Source organism: Gouania willdenowi, unplaced genomic scaffold, assembly GCF_900634775.1.
Source record: "Gouania willdenowi unplaced genomic scaffold, fGouWil2.1 scaffold_31_arrow_ctg1, whole genome shotgun sequence".
Lineage (NCBI taxonomy): Eukaryota > Metazoa > Chordata > Actinopteri > Blenniiformes > Gobiesocidae > Gouania > Gouania willdenowi.
Genome location: NW_021145081.1, coordinates 178,893 through 200,809, shown reverse-complemented (window position 1 = coordinate 200,809; position 21,917 = coordinate 178,893). Strand labels below are relative to the sequence as shown.

Here is a 21,917-nt window from a genome sequence, read left to right as displayed (position 1 = left end):
CTCTCGCCTTCCTCAGAAGTGTCTTACTGAAAGCGTGTGATGTGTCAGCCGGCAGATTTTTGACAGCCGGCACGAGCGCCATGCCTAGCAGAGCTGTCAGATCCACCGAGCCAGCCACGCCCACACCTAACCAGCATGTTGCGGCGAGCCCAACAGACCTGACCTCCCCGCCGGGCATAACATAAAATAATAAGAAAAAATCCCACGGAAAAAAACTCTGAAAGACCTGCTAAAACCACTAATGGAGAGCAAAAAAATAACAAAGGAAGCTTTTAATCATCTCGTACCCACAGCAAGCATCACCCCCTGTATCTATGGCACCCCTCTGCGACCCATAGTAGACGGTATCGGCTCAGTAACATACAACTTATCCAAAGCATTGGTGGAAGTTATTAAACCCCTTCTAGGACTCACAGAATACCACTGCAAAAACTAAAAAGAACTGGCTAAAGAACTCAGTTACATGAAAATAGAAAAAGATGACATTCTCATTTCTCATGATGTGGTATCACTTTTCACAAAAACCCAGTGGATCTGACAGCTCTGCTGGGCGTGGCACACGTGCCGGCTGTCAAAAATCTGCCGGCTGACACGTCACACGCTTTCTCTAATTCAGTTGTAGATTTCTCAGCCTCTCTATAAACAAATAATGTTAAGGAAACTCCACAATATCAGCAGAGCTCAGTTTTCCCATGCTGACATCACATGATGGGAGTCATTTTAAACACATTGTCGCAGCAACTCTTAATTTTTGAAAGTTATGCAAATTTCCCTCAATTATTCAACTTTTTCCAATATTAAAGTGAAGTTGCTCACTAAGATCCTACACGAACTGATATCTGTCACTTAATGTATTGTTGGTGCTTTACATACTTTATATTTCATTTATAGGTAGAAGTATAAACTATGGCTGGTTTTCCTATAATGTGCAACCCTTTGGACCCCAAACTGGTCTGTATTTGAACCCTCAACTAAAATGAGTTTGACAGCCCTGATTAATAATAATGTTCACATCTGAAAACATTCTTCTCATGAACTCGTTGGTGGAGATTTAGGTCAGATTTCCTCTTGTAAGATTTTCCACATGTGTCACATTTATGAGGTCTTTCTGATGAGTGGCTGGTTTGGTGACGTTTTAACTGTTGATATGTTGTAAAAACTTTGTCACACTGGTCACGGGGACACACTTCATGTCCAGTGTGAGATCTCAGGTGTTCAGTGAGGGTTTTTTTCTGTTTATATATTTTCCCACAGTGGTCACAGTGATACAACTCTGTTCTGGAGTGAGTCTGCATGTGACTCGTTAAATTTGATCTTTGTGTGAAAGTCATTCCACACTTTTCACATCTATGAGCTTTGGTTCCACGATGAATGAGGACATGTAGACTGAGGTTTCCAGAATGACTAAAAGTCTTCCCACATTCATCACATTCATACTTTCTAACTCCAGTATGAACAACTTTGTGTCTTATGAAGTTAGAATTATTGTTAAAATTCTTTCCACACTGGTCACAGTTAAATGGCCTTGATCCAGAATGGATTCTTTGATGTCTAGTGAGGTATGATTTAAAGCTAAAGGCCTTCCCACACTGGTCACATGTATGTTTAGCTTTAACTCCAGCTTGGCTCTGCTGTTGAACTCTTTGCTCTGAAGTTTTTCTCTTAGATTTGTTTCTTTGTTGTGGCTGAGCTTCATGGTCCTGAGAACGTTGAGGTGTCACTTTGTTCTGGCTTCCAGAGTCCTGTAGAACAGTTAGAGATTAAACACAGAGAAGGAACCAAACAAACATTTGTGAATCAGTTGTTAAACCTCCAGCCCTAAACCAGCTCAATGTGGAAAAATGGACATTGACGCGTTAGCGCCCCCTATAGAGTGAAGAGAATTTAATATGAGACAAAAGTCCTATTGTAGCACACTTTTCCTAGGGCGTTTCACTGACCGGGCTCAAAGTCACTGCAGATCATCTAGAGAAGTGGGACATCAAAAGCGATCCATGGATTTTTGCTAACTTTTATGGTGTTTGCAGGGCAAGCCATGAATCTTGGCCTCTTTTTTTTTCAAATAAACTGACTGACTTGACTCCAAAAAACATACATTACAGAAAAATACACCAAACAAAATTAAATATAAAAATTAGTAAAAAAAAAAAAAAAAAACAACAAACACATTTATCATGCACATGTCCCATAGAATTAAACCAGGGAAATCACACACGCTTTTAATAAATGATCTTTTTATGATTGTAGAACGTGAGAAACTTCCTTTACTTCTTTTATCAATTAATTAATTAATCTTAATCTAATTTTAAACCATTATTAATTTGCAGAATACCATACGAGATACTTGTTCAGCTTATTTTCTACAATGCTTGTCCAGCTTGAAAGAACATGGATGGAGAACAAGTAAGACGTGAGATCACCTCAGCTTTTAAAAGTTTATTCAGTTTTGTTGTAGGTTTTGTAGAAGGTTGAAAACCTTAAAGAAAATGGTGAAAAAGAGAGAAATGTAGGAACCCTGGTCGATGGTCAAAAGGCGGTAAAAACATTGTCGCACGTTTGGAATTTTATTACACTTTTATGACTCAAAAACAGACAATGGAAAAATGGACCAAGGAACATTTCATCAAATCCCAGCCCTTCTGCCTGCAGACTTTTTGCTGACACCCATCCTCCCCAAAGAACAGACATCCCACAGAGATAACAGGGATGTAACCTGACACCCTACACCAGAGACATCCTTTCAACATGAAGATTAAAAAGGAAGAAATAAAAATAAAACCTATACACCATCTGATGCTTTAAAGGCAGAACTGTGATTTAAACGAATTTCAGACATGGGACCTCGATTTTAACCATTTGTCTACAGGATAGAGACTCATCGTGTGCCTCCATCTGATATGTTTAAGCACTAATGCAATCACATTTCAAGGGAAATGTTTATAACTTCATATTCCATGATCATTGATCAAAAGTGTATTTGTCCTCCTTTGTTATGCTTAAAGCTAGAAATCATTCAAATCAGTCATTTAAGGGATAATCAAAGTCATTTTTCATGGGTTCATGCAGTTGGCACACACCCATGCTCCATTTTAGACCTAACATGGTAACACCCTGTCTAGTTTTATGACTCTTTGTTTAAGAAGCACACGTGGGACAGCCCCACCATTTTGTCTTCTTTACAGGAAAGTTAAGCCTCCCGCTTCTTTCTGCCAGCCAATCAGGTTTCACTCATTCCCACACTGCAGATGTGTTTTGACCAATCAGATAACCTCTTGACATGTTTATAAAAGGCCTCGCTCCCCCCATCATCTTGCTCTTACCTCTCTTACTACGCTCTTACCCCTCTTACGTCTCTCTCTTACGTCTCTGTCTAGTCCTCCTCTTTGCATCTGACTTAACAGTTAGATGTTATTCAGTTTAGTGATGCTGAATTTTTGAGATATTGATTGACCTTCTCTCCAGTCAGAAAGGGGCTACTAGCCACTTTCACAATGACTAACTTTAAGTTTTTATCCATTTTTGGAAATTAACCAAGCAGTTTTTAATTTTTGGAACAAATCAATTTTTAATAGCTTCCCAGGAGTAAGCTTTAACGAACTCTTGCATCTTTGATTGGAGAACATGTTAGTTAAACTACCCATCGACGTCCAGGAGTGGTGCCGTGTAGGAGAACCAGAACCCCAGCCAGGCCGACAGTATCCCGTGGGCCCGTACAGTGAATGAGCGGAAAACCTTTTCGGAAAAACACAGGAAAAACTTTTTCCCCACACACTGCTGGTTACGCAGAAGGAGCTGTCATCATCACGCCTGTTCGAAGGAGGGTAAAACTGCACACACACACAATTCTGGCAAAAAGGTGGTTTATAATGTAACAAATTCTCTCAATCGAAAATTCTAGATTCATAGTCCATATTTTTCATTTTGGTAAAGTTTTATTAATTTCATTACTTTAACTTTCCATTTTCCTTCTTCCTCTTCCTCAGAGCGTTAGGAAATCCCTATAAATCCCAAATTCATGCAAACAACTAAAACACTCAGAATGTGTATATACCATACAGCTGTGTTAAAATGTACATTTTGTGTGATACCAATGAGTCAAAATAACTGTGAATAATTGTGAAACTGCCGAATTTATCATCGTGGTAATAGCCTGTAAAATAAACATGTACATATTGTAAACGCTGTGTTTTTATTGACATTTAAACCTTTATTAAACCTCTATTCTGACATCAAGAACCCACTACAAAAACAGGGAACTGTAACAATTAATTAAAATAAAGTGATCTAGGACACTTAACACTAGAAGTCCCACAGAGGTGTCAAATGAACTTTTTACCTATAAAACCGAGAGAGGTGTCATTTGACCCAAAGAGAACACAAAAATTATTTATTTTTAATGACAGTGTGGTGTGAGAAATGTGCAAAAGAACAACTCTGATTTGTTTTCAATGGTTTTTATTTGTGTAAAAAAAAAAAAAAACAAAATAAATAAATAAAAATAATGATAATAACAAAGCAACTGTGCACATATTTAGAAGAATCTCCTTCATCCTCTTATTGAGACTCGTGACATACTTGGCACTGCCACGGTATCTCTCTCCTACATTTGCCACATGTGTATTTGTGGCAATGAACACATCGCACAGTTGCGCGATTGCTCTTGCAGCAATGGTTGATCTGACACTTAGCCCTTTTCCCAGGGCCAGGTGTAGGCGGTTGTTGTTGGCGCAGTTGCTCTTTGAGTGCCTTCTTTTCACTCACATGAGAGTTAGCCAACTCTCTTGCTAGCTGAACCAGGAAGTCCACCCGTCTCTCCTGCACCCCGGTGCATGCTTGATAAAGCAGATGTGCATTGAGTGCCGCCATGTCGATCATGTTGTAGAACACGGCGACTGGCCATCGCCGTGTTCCTGTGCGCACACTGTACTCCTGCACCATCTGGTCCATCACATCCACTCCGCACTTTGTGGTGTTGTATTGGGTGATGGTGTTTGGCTTCCTTTTGATGGTTTCCTCAGTCTCAACCACGCTGTGCATGCTGCTGAGAATGTAGACGGTCTTTTTTTGTTTGGGCGCATACACCGTCAGCGTGGCACCAGTGGTGGAAAACACCTAAAAAAGAAGAAATTGTTGTTATTATAGCGATTTTAAACACAATGACACACTCAGAGGTGTTGATGGAATAAAAAGACCAACAACATACCTGAGTGGTGAATTCCTTGCGGTCCATCTTTCTAGTTGACTGAGGAATTTCCCGGCGAATCTTGTTGACTGTCCCGAGGATGGTGGTTTTCCGGCTGAGCAGTCGTCGTGCAAGTGTCAGTGATGTAAAGAAATTGTCCGTGGTGACCGTCCTGCCTTTGTCTATAAATGGTTCCATCAGCTTCATCACCACACTCTCAGAAAGTCTCTCCTCACTGGGACGACTGGGGTCCTTTCCAAGATATGGGAGGACATTGCAGATGTACTTTGTTTTCAAATCACAAGCCACCCAAAACTTTATGCCAAATTTGTCGGGTTTTGTTGCAATGTACTGCAGGAAACAGCAGCGAGTCTTCGATGGGAAAAGCTGTTCATCAATTGTGATGTGTCGACCAGGGTTGTAGCATGTGATGCAGTTGGTAACAAACAATCCCCACACATCCGAAATTGCAGCAAACTTATCTGTCTGCACTCGCTCACTGCGCGTAAACATGTCATCAAATCGTAGGTGACGCATGATGTCTTGGAAACGGTTTTGTGACATAATTCCAGTGATAAGTGGGTTTCCCAGGCATGCTGACCAGCTGTCACGCAGAGATGGAACCTTGGTCACCCCCCTCAAAATAATAACAGAAATAAATGCCATTAGTTCATGGAGGATCATGAACCAGTCCGTCTGCTCCGTTTGCCGTGCATGCTGAATAGTCCATTCTTGAATGGGACGGAGCATGCCAACAGTAATGAAACAGAGGAAGCTCTGAAGGCGACTCCTGATTCTTCTTCTGGCCTTTGCTGTTGGCTCTCCATCTGCAGCGTACGGTTCCATTGGAGTGAAACCGAGAATTGTACCCACATGTTCTTCATGCCACACTGTGCCCTCTTTCGCCGTCTCTGTGGGCTCACTCTCCAACCGAGCTCTCTTTTCCAGATGTGGAGCAGTCTCGTCATCTGCAATGTGAACAAATTCAAATTATTCTTTTCTTCGGTTTTAAATAAAAATAAAGTCAGGAAATGAAAATAGGATGTTTGGGAAATCTAACCTGAAGACAGCTCAGAGTCCGAATCCGAATTTGGCTGAAGGTTTATGTCCTCTCCATCTGAGTCACAAGGGTTTGCATTGTTCAGGATCAATTCCAACGCTTCTTGAGTGGTAAATCTTCTCTGCATTTTGAGTAGAATAAGTGTGGAGTGTCAGCAGGTGGAAGCAGCCAGCTATTTATTCCCCACAGCACAAAAGGCTGCATGACAACAGGGTATTCCAGGGGTGTCCAATTCCGGTCCTCGAGGGCCACTAATCAGCACACCTTATTCAAATGATCATCCAGCTCTGCAGAAGCCTGATAATCATTTGAATCAGGTGTGTTGGAAGAGGTGACTCTGTTTCTTTCAATGTTTGTAGTCTGTGTTTGTTCTCCCCCAGCATCAAGCAGAACGAGTTAATAAACGGGGCATTGTGACTTTAGCTTCCAGGGCACTTCCCCCTAACATTCCAGACTTCCATTGTTAGAGTCAGGCTCTCCCCCCTGCTGATTTCTCAGGTGATTCATTTACAAATGAATAGATGCAAATTGTAGCCATCAGAGTCGTCAGTTTGGTCCTAGAGTTCATTTGACCCTGCTCTGGGACTTCTGGGGGGATATAGAAATCCCTGGGACTTCTAGTGTTAAAACTCAATTCTAGATGGCACCCCTGGCAACGAACATATTAAAAATTAATAATTAATATTTTCTAATATTAATCATCCTTTATTCCCCTACAACATGTAGTTTGTGATTTTAGGATAAAGGAGAAAAAGCTGCAGTTTTTCACATCTTTTCAATCCTTTGGATCCAAAGCGTTAACATGTTTCACCTTGGAAACTCCAGAGGTCATTGGTCTACTGAACACATGTCTAACCATTGGGACTGTGTTCATAAGATAAAGTCAGTGAGCTGATCTATTGATCACAGTTCAGCCTAATATCAAACATATAGAACAAATAATGGACATGTCAAATGTGGTTAAATTTACTAAAATAATCATGAAATATGGTGAAAAATTAAAAGTGACAATAATGGGTCAACATGTCTGACATTAGGTGGAAAAGTGGTGGAAAAGGTTTATAAATGATGAAAAGACATTGAAATGTGATGGAGAAGTGTCAGAAATGGGAGAAATGTAACACAATTATATTAAAGAAACAAAAATATGGCAATAAAAAGTGATGAAAATAGTGTGTTGTGACCCCAAATGGGGTCTGGACCCCTAGATTAAGAACCCTTGGTATAGAAGAACAGAGAGGACCGCCACTTTCTTTCTCAGATAATCCTTTTATTTTTAGGGCTGAAAACTAAACATTTGTGTCTAAACTATAACTAAAATAAAACAGCTCATATAAAAGTTATTTTATTTAGTCATAGATGAGACATTATAGAATGTATGTTGTCTATATTTATGTTTTACAGTGTAACATTCTAAATGTTCCACATAGCAGTGAAATGTATAGTAGCATCATAATGAACTTAGGATGTAAACATAAAACATGTTTCATTTACTATAAATAATCTACTTTTTATAAACACGTGTTATCTCGTTCAAATCATATAAAATGACAAACTTTTCTAACTTTTCTGTTCTGGTAAATATGTTGTGTGAGAACAAAACTATTTTCATATTAAACTTGATGTAATTGATCCTAAAACATGAAATTAAATATGATCATAATGTCATAATTTAATGTAAAATTAATAGTTGATAGAGAAAAATGAGACAATTGGTTTATGTTTTCATTAAAACATTAGTGTTATGTATCACAAAGCTGTCATTGTGCTTTTCCTAATACTATTATAAATATACATAGTGTTTATAATGAATCATGTATGTAACATCTCATATACGTCTAATAAGTGTTTTTATTTCTACTTCATAGATTTTATCTTCACTGATTGTAGCTCAACTCATATATTACATTTCATTGTGTGTGTGTGTGTGTGTGTGTGTGTGTGTTTATATTTATATAGGATGAATATTTGATATTTATTCTGTGTGAAACTGTAAATCATCTAATGACTGTAACATCATCTAAAATCCTCATTGATGTGAAATGTTATAAATAAATAATCCTAAATGTGTAAATAATGAATATAATAAATATGGAGATAGATTTGTCTCAAATATTCACAAATATATCCACAATTTACACGTGTTTTATCGTGTATGTGTGTGTATTTATCATTAATTATTATTTATAAATCTTTAATTGTACTTGTGGATTGAGCAAAGTGTGTTTGTGGATCGATTCGTGTATTAATGTATTTATGAGAGCTAAATTTTAAAAAGTAAGGAGTAGAAAATACAGATATTTGTTTAAAAAGTAAGGAGTAAAAGTAAAAAGTAATTAAAAATAAATAAATACACAATTAAAGTACAGATAGCATAAAAAACTATTTAAGTACAGTAACTGGGGCGTAGTAAGTAGTATTTATACTTAGTTACTTGTCATCTCTGAAACTGTGTGATTAAGATATTTATTATAGATACATGTATATGTTCACTTATATTAGGTAATAATACATATTGTGTAAAAACGTTTAAATAGAGCAGAATTCATGTGGTTAGATAAAATAAATAAATAAAACAACACAAAATGATGTGATTTTCCAGAGCTTCTTGAATTAGAGTTGAACACCCCTGCTCTAGACCAACATGGTTTGATCTACTTTATAAACACTTGGTCACATGATGGTGGTGTTTTACATGAGAATAAAACATTGTTGTGTAATTAAAACAGGAGGACGGTGAATCATTAAACTCAGGTTATAGACGAGAAGTTTTACGTGACGTACGGTCACCAAAATAAAACAACGAAAGCGTTTCTTATGTAAATGTGTTTGATTAAGACCAAAGTTCCACATGTGATGGTTCTCCACCAATGCTGAGTGTTGACAGAGAGTGAAGCTTCTGTAACTGAGTGTGATTCATGATCTAACCCAGAGAAAGTCTCAGTTTAATCAGTGACTTTAGACGTTTTCATGAGTTCCAGGTATAATACCCATTATTTGCCAGTTTGAATTCATTAATCATTTTACCACTTTTTCTCTCTGTTTTTGCCACTGTAATATTCAACTTTTAACAAATTTAAAATGTACAGAATGACTTTAAAATACATCAAAATACATAAAGAGTACAAAATTAGACAAAGCACAAACAAAACAAAGTAAAATAATAGCAAGAAAAATACACAAAATGACAATAAATGACACTAACAACACATTGAACATGCAAATAAGACTCTCCCAACACCTGCCACTGGGTGATGATCTGGACGTTCTCTTCTTCAGTCAAAGCAGGACCATGTGCTTTAAGGCTAAACCACAACCTCTGCCAAGTCCTGCACGACTCCATACTCCTCAACACTGTCAAGGCCAACACAGTCATAAAATGAAACATTATTTTAGAAGTTTTGATTGCAGGAAAAAAATATACAGTTGAAAATAACTGAGCATTTCCAACATATCCCAGAGTTTGCTCACAAACATGTTAAAGAACACTTAACTCACTCAGTGCCATTGACGAGATATCTCATCATTTCAAATCCAAACGCTCAGCGCCATTGACGAGAAACTCGTCAATTGCGTTTTTTCACGGGGATTACTAGAAAACACCCTGGCGGAGGTTCCTCATCAATATCTAAGCTGTGGGGTGTTGTAGTGACCAACGGTGCCCTGACGATGGCAGCGGTGCATCTTTAGATGAGAGATTAGCCACTGATGCTACTATTAGCTGGGTGGGAGAAGGAGGAACGAGTGAGATTATGGTGCTACAGAGTGATATTGTGACGTATCCAGCAGCTCACAGCTCCACATATTAACACAGAACATATGTGGACCTGAGTAGATTATTGATAATGTTGTGATCATGAGATAAAACCATCAACTAACCGGGCTAAACGGGTCATTGCTGCGTGTCGGGAGGAAGAGGAAGTTACGTCTGTGTACAGACTGACGGGAGGGAAAGTTGGAGGAATGTCAAAATACAGAAAGAAATCCATTCAACTCTGACCCAGATATATAAATAATAATAATTTTTCCATCAAAAGCCCGGTCTCAGTGTTTTTTTTTTAATGTTTTATATAAGGAAACAATGTTCAGATGTTAGAGTTGTCACAAAAGCAAAAAAAAAAAAAAAAAAATAGCTTTAAAGTCACAATGGGTTTTTTTCATGACAGTAGAGGCTTCAATCTTTCAGAATCTGGTGTCAGATTTCAGATAGTCATAGTAGAAAATATTCTGTGGGTCTTTATAATCAGTCAAAATGCTCAAAAACAGCTGACACTGAGGGGGTAGAAAATTTGAAAATGGCTGGAACTGAATGAGTTAAAAAAGTTATGAACATTACATCATGTGAAGTGGACTCTTCTGTTGGTAACTCCACCACTGGGGCTTCAATAACTTCTGAATGCTAAATCTGTATTCACGTTACACTGATCAACCTCACACTCACATCTATTTGTCTGTGACCAAGTGTTTTTGAACAACATCAACCAGGTTTGATGGACCATGGAAAGACTTGTTAACAGCAGAAAACCCTCATTTAGAATCTACACGATGACCTCAGATATCAGTCTTTAGAAATGATTATTAAGTTATCTGTGTTTACTTGTTCTTGTTCTACATCACCTGTTTTTAATATTTATTCTATATTTTTACTTGTTCTTGTTCTACATCACCTGTTTTTAATATTTATTCTATATTTTTTACTTGTTCTTGTTCTACATCACCTGTTTTTATTAATTATTCTATATTTTTAAATTGTTCTTGTTCTACATCACCTGTTTTTAATATTTATTCTATATTTTTAAATTGTTATTGTTCTACATCACCTGTTTTTATTAATTATTCTATATTTTTAAATTGTTCTTGTTCTACATCACCTGTTTTTAATATTTATTCTATATTTTTATACTTGTTCTTGTTCTACATCACCTGTTTTTAATATTTATTCTATATTTTTTTACTTGTTCTTGTTCTACATCAACTGTTTTTAATATTTATTCTATATTTTTATACTTGTTCTTGTTCTACATCAACTGTTTTTAATATTTATTCTATATTTTTATACTTGTTCTCGTTCTACATCACCTGTTTTTATTAATTATTCTATATTTTTAAATTGTTCTTGTTCTACATCACCTGTTTTTAATATTTATTCTATATTTTTATACTTGTTCTTGTTCTACATCACCTGTTTTTAATATTTATTCTATATTTTTACTTGTTCTTGTTCTACATCAACTGTTTTTAATATTTATTCTATATTTTTAAATTGTTCTTGTTCTATATCACCTGTTTTTTAATATTTATTCTATATTTTTTACTTGTTGTCATTCTGCCTCACCTTTGTTAATTTCAATAAATGTTCTTTAAAAAATAATAGACTTGTACCAATTGTTATAATTATAGTGTCATTTTTATGATGTTAAATGAAGGAGCAAAAGTAGTAACCTCTCCAAATATCGGCTCAAGAAATTCAGCAGTCTGTATTGGTCATCAGCTAAGGCATCGGCCCTAAAAAATCCATATCAGAATTTTCATTTCGGTGCATCCCATATATATATATATATATATATATATATATATATATATAAACCACTGTTTTGTTTTTCTACATTGTGTTTCTTTAAATAACTACACTGAATGTACAGTACATATTTGTCACTGTGAGGATCCTAGTCTATTTTCTTTGTCTATGTTTTCTCCTCCCTGTGTGTTTTCCTTAGAACTGGCTCCACCCACCTTGTCTGCAATCAAGTCTGCAAAGCTGCTTCTCATCTCCAATCAAGCTACCTACACACTCCACAGTATAAGATCAGGCTCATTCTACCACTTGATGTCAGATCATCAGTTTACCAACCCTCATCTTTAAACTTCATCCTACAACTGAACGTGTTCAGCCTCCACCTCACATCTGGATCACATCTCACTCACTGAACATCAGGAACCTACACCTTGGACCTCCTGCCAGCATCCTACAAACAACAGCAATACGTTCTTTTATAAACCTTACCTAAGACTGTTTGTGTAGCCCTGATAACTATATATGTGATTAATATTTATAATATTAATCTATATATTTATATAGGATTGACAGTGTAATTCATACTTATACAGAATTATATTTATTAAATATAATAAGTTTAAGTTCAGTTGGGTGGTTTTGAAGGGGTTCTCCGTTGCTAAAACTCATTAATTTAAAGCGTGTGACGTCACTTCCTCCACTCCACGTTACTCTCGCGAGATTACGTTCAGCCAATCACGTAGCTCGGTCACCTATTGCAAACAGCTGTGTTTGTTCCCTGTCAGAGAGTGACGACACACACACGGAGCTGCTACAACAGGTTGGTTCTTTAACATCTACTTTAGGTTTTTAACAACTTTAGTCCTCACTACAACCTTTGTACACCTTCAGACTTCACCACCTCAGGGATAGGAGACATTTAATCCTGCTGAGCTTGACGTTTGAAAAGGAATTGGTGAGTTTAAATGTTTGTTGCTCAGGAGCATGCTATGCTAACTGAATGCTAATGTAATGCCATTGAACTATGTTAGGTGGCTAATGTTGTATTAGATACATTATGTTGAGTGCTGTTACCCCAGTATAACTGTTAACACTATTTAAGTATTGATTTGTGTTGGTTGAGTGAGTGTGGTGGAGCCATTTCAGCAGCAGAGGGCGCTAGAGGAGTGTCTCTACCCTAATCAGCCATAAAAGGAGGCTGTAATGAGCGTCAGGTGTGGCACTGGAGAACAAACGCTTTTTATCATGTGGAATGTGAACATCTTTACAACATAAAACGCTTTGGTTACATTAGGCCTGGGTTATATGGACCAATATTCATATCTCATAGATTATATAAACTCCATTTATTTATATTTTTCAATATAGTTTTAGAAAAAAAAAACAATAGGTCAAAGGAGAAAAATACCACAGACCCTTTTATTAATCACTAGCAGCACAATATCAACATTTTGTTCCACTTGTGACTTTTTCCTTCATTAACCCTTGGGGCACCTTTACAAAAAAGTTCATCTTTGAGCTTGGGGACCAAAACGCTACACTGTTAAAAAAAAAAAAAAAAAAAAAAAAAAATAATAATAATAAAATCAATAAAAAACCATTTTTTACAGTAAAAAACTGGCAGCTGTGGTTGCCAGAGCATTACCGTAAACCATTTTGTTAGAATAAATGTTTATCCAGACCTTTTACATTTAGGAACTACTAGTCTTGTCAAAATATTACCATCATTAACACTGTTTCTACCTTTACGGTAAAGGAAGATTACCGTACAATTTACAGTAAGAGTTGATCACTCTAAAGCATACTGTAAAAATATTTATCAATTAAACATTTTCTCATATAATAAACTTATGCAGTAATTATTTTGTTACTGTGAAAGACAATTAAATTATAATATATGACTATGTATTACAATACAGGAAATAACTACTCCTGCTTTAAAATACATTTAGGGCATATTAAGGGTATATTTTTTAACAATGTTAAGAATACAAATCCATGAAATTTTCAATAAACATTTGCTCACAAACTGAAATTTAGTTTACTGAATAATGTTTGTATGCAAAGACAATTTAAATAAAATAAATGTATCAAATTTCTTTCACTTTTCCATAGAACTTTGACTTTATTTTCAAGATCATTAATTGAACAATGAAGCTTTAATATGGTGTTTTCATCTCAGATTGATGGTTGTGAGTAATGTCAGGATCCAGAGAACAAATGAGGTCACTTCCTCTAAACGTCCATGGGCAGACAGTCATTTTTTAAAAGTCTTTCAGCTGGATCAGTGGGTGTAGTTGTTGTGTTCCTGTAGCTGTATGGCAGCAATAAGGCCTTTCTGTTGACTGGAAATGTTCCCCTGATGGACAGGATTTCAGGAATTAACATCTAGCAGTAAGAAAACAAAATGAACATGGTCAAAGTTTTATCAATCACATCTTGGGCAAAAATACATAAAAAAGGTTGTTTTCTTACTCGCATATCTTCTGGCTGAGTACAGAAACACACCTATCAGCCTGGATCAATGGGAGTTTCCAGAGTAGGATGAAGCAAAATGGAAAGAAGTGGAAAAATAGGAGAAAAACAAAGCTTTCAGAGGTTTTTCTTTTTTTAAAGAACATTTTCTTAAAGAAACAATGAGGAAATACTGCCTGTGTCAGTACAGTAGCTTTTATTGTACCCTGTATGTTCAATGGTTGAATAAACTTCAGCTTTATTTAACACAAGCAAAGGTATTGTCTCTTAAAATATGAATATTCATTCAAACCTGAAGGTAAATGTTCATATTTGAACTGAAATGAGACGTTCAGTTAAAATATTTTTTACTTGTTCTACCTCACCTTTATTAATTTCAATAAATGTTCCTTTTTTTTTAAAATTGAGACTTTTGTTGCATTTTGTTATCATCATTGTGTAATTTTTATGATGTAAATTGAGGGAGCAAAAGTAGTATCAGCTCAAAACTGAAACACAGTAAAGCTCCGGTTTGTACACGGACCCAGAGAGAAGTGACATCACTACCGCTGATAATTCCCCAATCTTTCATTTCTAATCACATGCTAATGTGTTTGTTAGCCGCCAGACTGTGATTCAAATAGGTATTAATTAATAGGATTAGGTCTGAAAGCATGTTTATCACTGCACTCAGTGAGTTAGTGACGTACACACTTTGAAATACTGTATTTTTCAGAATATAAGGCGCACCGGATTATAAGGCGCACTATCAATGAATGGGTCTGACCGGGTCTATTTTCATACATAAGGTGCACTAGTTTATTATTATTATTAAGGCACATTAAGAGAAACAAAATAGTCAGATAAGTCAAACTTTATTCAACTCATTAACAATAATTCTCAACATTGTTCAGGTTTAACACATAAAATACAGAACAATACACTGACTTTTTCAGTTCAGTATGTTAAAGCACAGTACAGTACATATCACTCCATGAGGCTCCTGACTACAGTAGCCCTGAAGCACCAAAAATCCATCAAGCGGTGCAGTTTCATAGTTTACCAAAGTTGTACTAAAACATTTTGACACATTAATACATACATAAGGCTCACCTGATTATAAGGCGCACTGTCGATTTTTGAGAAAATTAAAGAATTTTAAGTGTGCCTTACAGTCTGAGAAATATGGTAGTTTTTTCTGCTTTCTGCACTAGTGTTTATTCTGAACAGTAAACATCTTTAATTTATCATCAACTGTGTGATTTGGATAACATTAAATAGGCATTTCTTAACTTGTAAGGATTCTTTCAAACAAGATATCTATTCTTTTATTTAATAAACTTGATTTAAGTAAAAGGAACTCTGTGATTGGTTTAAACCTCATTACCTCAACAACCTGGAGGTTTGTTCCAGCTTTTTAAAGTGACTTATTTACACTGACTTTTTATTTACTACTACTACTTTGTTCAAGACAGCTTACACTAAGTTTGTGATATTTAATGTATCATACCTGTCAAGTATCCCGTTTTGGCCGGGAAACTCATATATTTTATACCCCTTTCCCGCCACCTTCCCCTATTATTTTCCCTGTAAAAATCCCGTATTTTAATGTAATCATCATTAAAAGATAGATAAAAAACATTCGTCCGCCTCTCCAAACTGGACGCTATCACTAACCTTGCGAGAACTGCCGCCTCACGTGACCTAGGTTGCAGTTCACTTCTCGCGAGAGTAGATGCAACTTCCTACAGCAGGAACAAACCCGTAAAATGGATGGATGTGAAGAAGGCGCTCCGGCGAAAAAAACTTAAAAGTCATGTAAATACCTTGAGAGATTGGACAGTGACTTTACTTTTATGAAGAAGAGCAGGATGGGGTTCAATTACCGGTTCTGTATGATTTGCAACTGCGATTTTAGCATCGCCCACGGAGGAAGGAGCGACGTAAATCAACACGAAATATCCACTAAGCACAAGCGCCAGCTGGAGGCAAAGAAACATGCTCAGGGGATGTCAGCATTTGTGACAAGAAATCCCAAAGAGGAAGATGAGGTCAGTAATGTGGAGGTGAAAATGGCAATGCTGTGTGCTAAAAACAACGTTGCTTTCACCTTCTGTGACGACTTCAACAAGTGTGTAGCTTAGATGTTCCCAGGTTCTGCTATAGCACGAAAATACTCTGCTGACGCAGACGGGGTAAACGAGCAGGCGCGCTCGTCAAACTGAGGCAGCGGGGATTACGCACTGCGCTTCCATCCATTCACCTGGCGAATGTCCGCTCTCTGGCAAATAAAATGGATGAACTGCTGCTCTTAAACACTAGAAACTCAGACTTTTACAGATCCGCCGCCCTGTGTTTTACTGAAAGCTGGCTCAGTGAACTCATCCCGGACAGCTCTCTACATCTACCGGACTTTCAGCTCCTCAGAGCGGACCGTGTAAAAGAGCTCTCTGGGAAGACGAGGGGCGGCGGAATATGCTTTTACATTAACCAAGGTTGGTGTACAGATGTCACAGTGTTGAAGCAGACGTGTAGCCCTAATCTGGAGAGTTTTTTCATAAACTGTAAACCGTTTTATTCTCCGTGGGAGTTCTCCTCGTTTGTCATGGTCGGTGTTTACATCCCACCTCAGGCTTGTGTAACAGAGGCGTTACAGCACCTGACCGACCAGATAGCAGACGTGGAGAAAAAACATCCTGACTCTTTTCTTATCATTCTCGGGGATTTTAACAGAGCAAATCTAACCCACGAATTCCCTAAATACAGACAACATATAAAGTGCCCGACCAGGGGTGCTAACACACTGGACCACTGCTACACTGTAATAAAAGATTCATATCACTCTGTTCCCCGTGCAGCTTTGGGGCTCTCTGATCAATGTCTGATTCACCTCATCCCGACCAACAGGCAGAAGTTTAAATCTGCTAAACCTGTAGTAAGGACTGTAAAGAGGTGGACAGAGGAGTCAAAGCAGGAGTTACAGGACTGCTTTGACTGCACTGATTGGAGTGTTTTTGACGCTGCATCAGACAACCTAGATTAACTGACTGACACTGTGACATCTTACATCAGCTTCTGTGAGAACGTGTGTGCAGACCAAGACTTTCTGCACATACAACAACAACAAACCCTAGTTCACACCTCAACTTAGGATGCTGCATCAGGCTAAGGAGGAAGCCTACACGAGTGGGGACTGGGACCTGTTTAAGCAGGCTAAGTACACACTAACCAAGGAGATCAGAGTAGCCAAGAGGTGCTACACTGAGAAGCTAAAACAAAGCTTCTCAAAAAAAGTCCCTTCAGAAGTGTGGAAAGGCCTGCGTGAGGTTACCAACTACAGGAAACCCTCCCCCCACCCTGCAGGTAAGAAAAGACTGGCTGAAGACCTGAATAGTTTGTACTGCAGGTTTTCACACCCACCCCCGAGCTCATTAGCATCAGCCCATCACCTGGACTCTGCCCTTCCTGCTCCCCCCACTTCCCCCCCTACCTCACCCTCTGACCCCCCACCTGCCCTGAAGATCAATGAAAGAGATGTGTGCCAGCTATTCAAAAAACAAAAGATCAAAAAGGCTCCAGGACCAGATGGAGTATCTCCCTCCTGCCTGAAAGCCTGTGCTGAGCAGCTGGCCCCCATCTTCACACGGATCTTCAATACATCACTGGAGCTGTGTGAAGTACCTTCCTGCTTCAAAAGCTCCAGCATCATCCCAGTCCCAAAGAAACCTGCCATCACAGGACTCAATGACTATCGACCCATTGCCCTGACGTCCATAGTCATGAAGTCCTTTGAGAGGCTGGTATTGAGCCACCTGAAGGACATCACAAGACCCCCTGCAGTTTGCCTATCGGGCAAACAGGTCTGTCGAGGATGCAGTCAACATGTGACTGAACTACATCCTGCATCACCTCGACTCCCCAGGGACGTACGCTAGGATCCTGTTTGTGGATTTCAGCTCTGCGTTCAACACCATCATCCCGGTCATCCTTCACCAGAAACTCACCCAGCTCACAGTGCCAGCCTCCACCTGTCAGTGGATCACCAACTTCCTGTCTGACAGGAAGCAGCAAGTAAGGCTGGGAAGCATCACATCTAGCACCCGGTCACTCAGCACTGGCGCCCCTCAGGGGTGTGTTCTCTCCCCACTTCTATTCTCCCTCTACACCAATGACTGCACCTCAGGGGACCCCTCTGTGAAACTCCTGAAGTTTGCAGACGACACCACCGTCATCGGTCTCATCAGGGATGGGGACGAGTCTGCCTTCAGATGGGAGGTGGAACAGCTGGCTCTCTGGTGCAGTCAGAACCATCTGGAGCTGAACCCGCTCAAGACTGTGGAGATGACAGTGGACTTCAGGAAAAATCCCCCCCACTCTCCCCCCTTACCATTCTGAATAGCAAAGTGGCTACCGTGGACTCCTTCAGGTTCCTGGGATCCACAATCTCACAGGACCTGAAGTGGACCTCCCACATAGACACATCCAGGAAAAAGGCACAGCAGAGGATGTACTTCCTGCGTCAGCTGAGGAAGTTCAACCTGCCCCAGGAGCTGCTGATCATGTTCTACACCTCCATCGTTCAGTCTGTTCTGTGCACCTCCATCACTGTCTGGTTTGGATCTACAACCAAACTAGACAGTCACAGACTACAAAGGATAATCAGGACTGCAGAAAAGATCATTGGTGTTGATCTGCCCTCCATCCAAGACTTATACCTGTCCAGGGTCAGGAAATGGGCAGGTAGCATCACTGCAGATCCCTCACACCCTGCACACAATCTGTTTAAACTCCTCCCCTCCGGCAGACGCTATAGATCACTGTACGCCAAAACTACCCGCCATAAAAACAGTTTCTTCCCCCAGGCTGTCACTCTGATTAACACTACACAGTCATTGAGTGTCAGACCTGTTTCTGTTACTGTGAAATAACCCTGGAACTAAACATAACAACCCTGGATCAACCTGTCACTGTGAATGTTCATGGACATAATATTTTCATTTAAATGTTCACCTGCACTACTTATCAATGTACTGCTGCACTATTATCTTATTATTATTATTGTATTTTTATTTTCTCTCGTTATTTTTATTATTATTGTTACTATTATTATTATTTTCTTGTTATTTTATTTAGTTTGCACATATTAGTCTAACTACTCTTACACATATATTTATATTTATGTTTATACTTCTTTTTTTATTTATTTTTCTTTATTCTAGTTGATTGTTATTATTTAATGTTACACTATCTGAGAGAGCACAGGTCACCAAGTCAAATTCCTCATGTGTATTAATACACTCTTGGTCAATAAAGTTGATTCTGATTGTGAAACTGCTGTTTTTCAATGTTCAATTGTAAAAGGGAAAAGGAGAGAAGGACACGGGACAATCGAAAAATGGGCCAATTTGGATTTGTTTTATGGTTGTTTGATTAAAACGGTAAAAAGTTTTTCTTGTTTTTTGTTTGAAAAGGAGAGGAAGAAAAACTGTTATTTAATTTTGGTTTACAGATGAATTTGGGATTATCCAATGATATCCAGACCCTTCACTCACCGGAGCGTCATTAAGTTTTAACTCGACACAAACTTCCTCTTCTTCCCTCACAACTGGGATTCTGATGAGGAAACAGCTTATTGTCACTGGTTTGTAGCCAAACATAGGTTTTTACCTCCATCCAAAGAGTCAGGCTGTTAGCAGAGGGAGGCTGACACCTAGTGGCCACAGAGGAGACTGCACACACCACAGCAGCCTGGAACCAGCATCTAAAGCAGGAGTTCTCAACCTTGGGGCAAGGACCCTGTTTTTTGCTCATGCTTTCGCTTTTTCTGCAACTAAACCAAACTTGCCATATTTTAACATGTTTTCATCCCTTTTTCTTGCCATATTTTTGCTCCTTTTAAAGCATTTTTACTATATCACTCCCATTTCTGACACTTCCAATCTTATTTCAATGCCTTTTCTGCACACGTGTTTCCACTTTTGCACTTATAAACCCTTTCCACCACTTTTCCACCTAATGTCACAAATGTTGACCCATTATTGTCACTTTTAACCTATTTTCATCATATTCCATGCTCAATTTTTTTTGCCAATTTAACCACATTCACCATTTGTCGTTCCCATTATTAGCCAGTTTCAACTAATTGTTCCAATATTGACAGTTTTAACCATTTTTAGCACTTTATGTCAGTTTTTTGCCCGCTCTAGTTTGCTACTTTAACCCATTTCTGTGGTTTTTAAAAACCCATGTCACCACCTTTTTCCTCATTTTGGTCACTTTGTCTAATTAAAAAAAGGATTTCCATCTTTAAGATGACTATAAAAAATAGTAGACTTCCTGGATAACAGTGGATATTATATTATATTATAAATGTGGTTATCACAGTTTTATAGAACAATGGATGGCCCTGTCTCCACATGACTGTTCTTCAGTTCATGTCTGTGTTTAACCACCTTCAGCAACAGTGGAGGTCCCCGCTTTCTGGAACTTTTATTTTGGCGGTCGCGGCCTGAAACGGTTGAAAACCACTGATCTAAAGAACAAGTCACCAACCTTTGTGAAACATGGAGCTACTTTAAAACTAGTGAATAATCCAAAGGGCTACCAGTGAGATAAACACTTCTTAAACACCAAAACTTCACGGTTTCTCTTTAATTAAAGGGTAAGATAATAAGGAAGAGTCATAGTGGCTTAAAAAGTACATTTTAAAGTTTGAACATTCAACACTTTATTCTTCTTAATTCATGCAAATACTTTATTTTCACCACATTTTTTTTTGTAAATTCTTTATTTTTTTGTGTTTTTGTTTGAACAACTACGCAAAGTTTACAAAGGGTGGCATACAGCACACTTTGACAGATACAATAATAAAGTGTATAGATGCCTGTGATCTTTACAAGTTGAAATAAAACTCAAAGAGAAATAAAAAAAAAAAAAAAAAAAAACAGTTAAATTCAATTGAAATTAAGTAAACCTGGAAAAACAGAGAATACTTCTTCGACGTTCAATCACCCTCTTTTACATGTAGGTTTCAAAAGTAATATGACAAAAGAAAAGTGTACATAGCTTTATATATTAACATTTATACCCACATAAAACACTTAAAAATAAAATGTACCACAGTTATACTCAACACGATTACAAATTAAACTTAGATGGACTTACAAAAACTCCTGAGCATCTTATTTTCATTACATTCCATAGAAAAAATCATGTTCCTATTTTACTAACCACTAACACATTTTAACTGATCATAAAACATGTAACACGTTTGTACAATGAATAATTTTGTAAAAAAAAATTTTTAATCCACTTTTATTTCATCACAATCCAAACACCAAATGTGAAACTTCTTTAATAAAATGTTTCCTCCCACTGTTGAGAATCATACATGTTAGGTTGGATGGAGTGCGTAACCAACCTGGAGAAGTGAATGGTTGCAGAGAACCATTGAATCTATTGTTGGTGAGACTTCATCATGACACTGATCATTCACTTTGATTGACAGGACAGATGATCAGAGGTGCTGAGTTTTTACCACCATAGTTTAAATCAGGACTAAAGTATGGGTGTAGTTTATGAGTGAAGCAGCAGTGAGTGAAGGAGTAGATCAGAGCTGCAGCATCTACATCATAAAAGGAGACCACACCCTCCTCATAGTCCACAAACACACCCACCTTCTCAGGAACACCGTCAGATGAAGAATG

The 21,917-nt window shown here is 37.9% G+C and overlaps 1 long non-coding RNA gene across 1 annotated transcript in view; it reads right to left on the bottom strand.

The window, feature by feature from the left end:
* Positions 1 to 1,698, bottom strand: part of LOC114459511 (uncharacterized) — a 20,203-nt gene extending 18,505 nt beyond the window's left edge. Inside the window, exon 1 of the long non-coding RNA XR_003673380.1 lies at positions 1,406 to 1,698. This is a non-coding gene — a long non-coding RNA (uncharacterized LOC114459511). The remainder of the gene's footprint in view (positions 1 to 1,405) is intronic.
* Between the last annotated feature and the right edge of the window lie 20,219 nt (positions 1,699 to 21,917).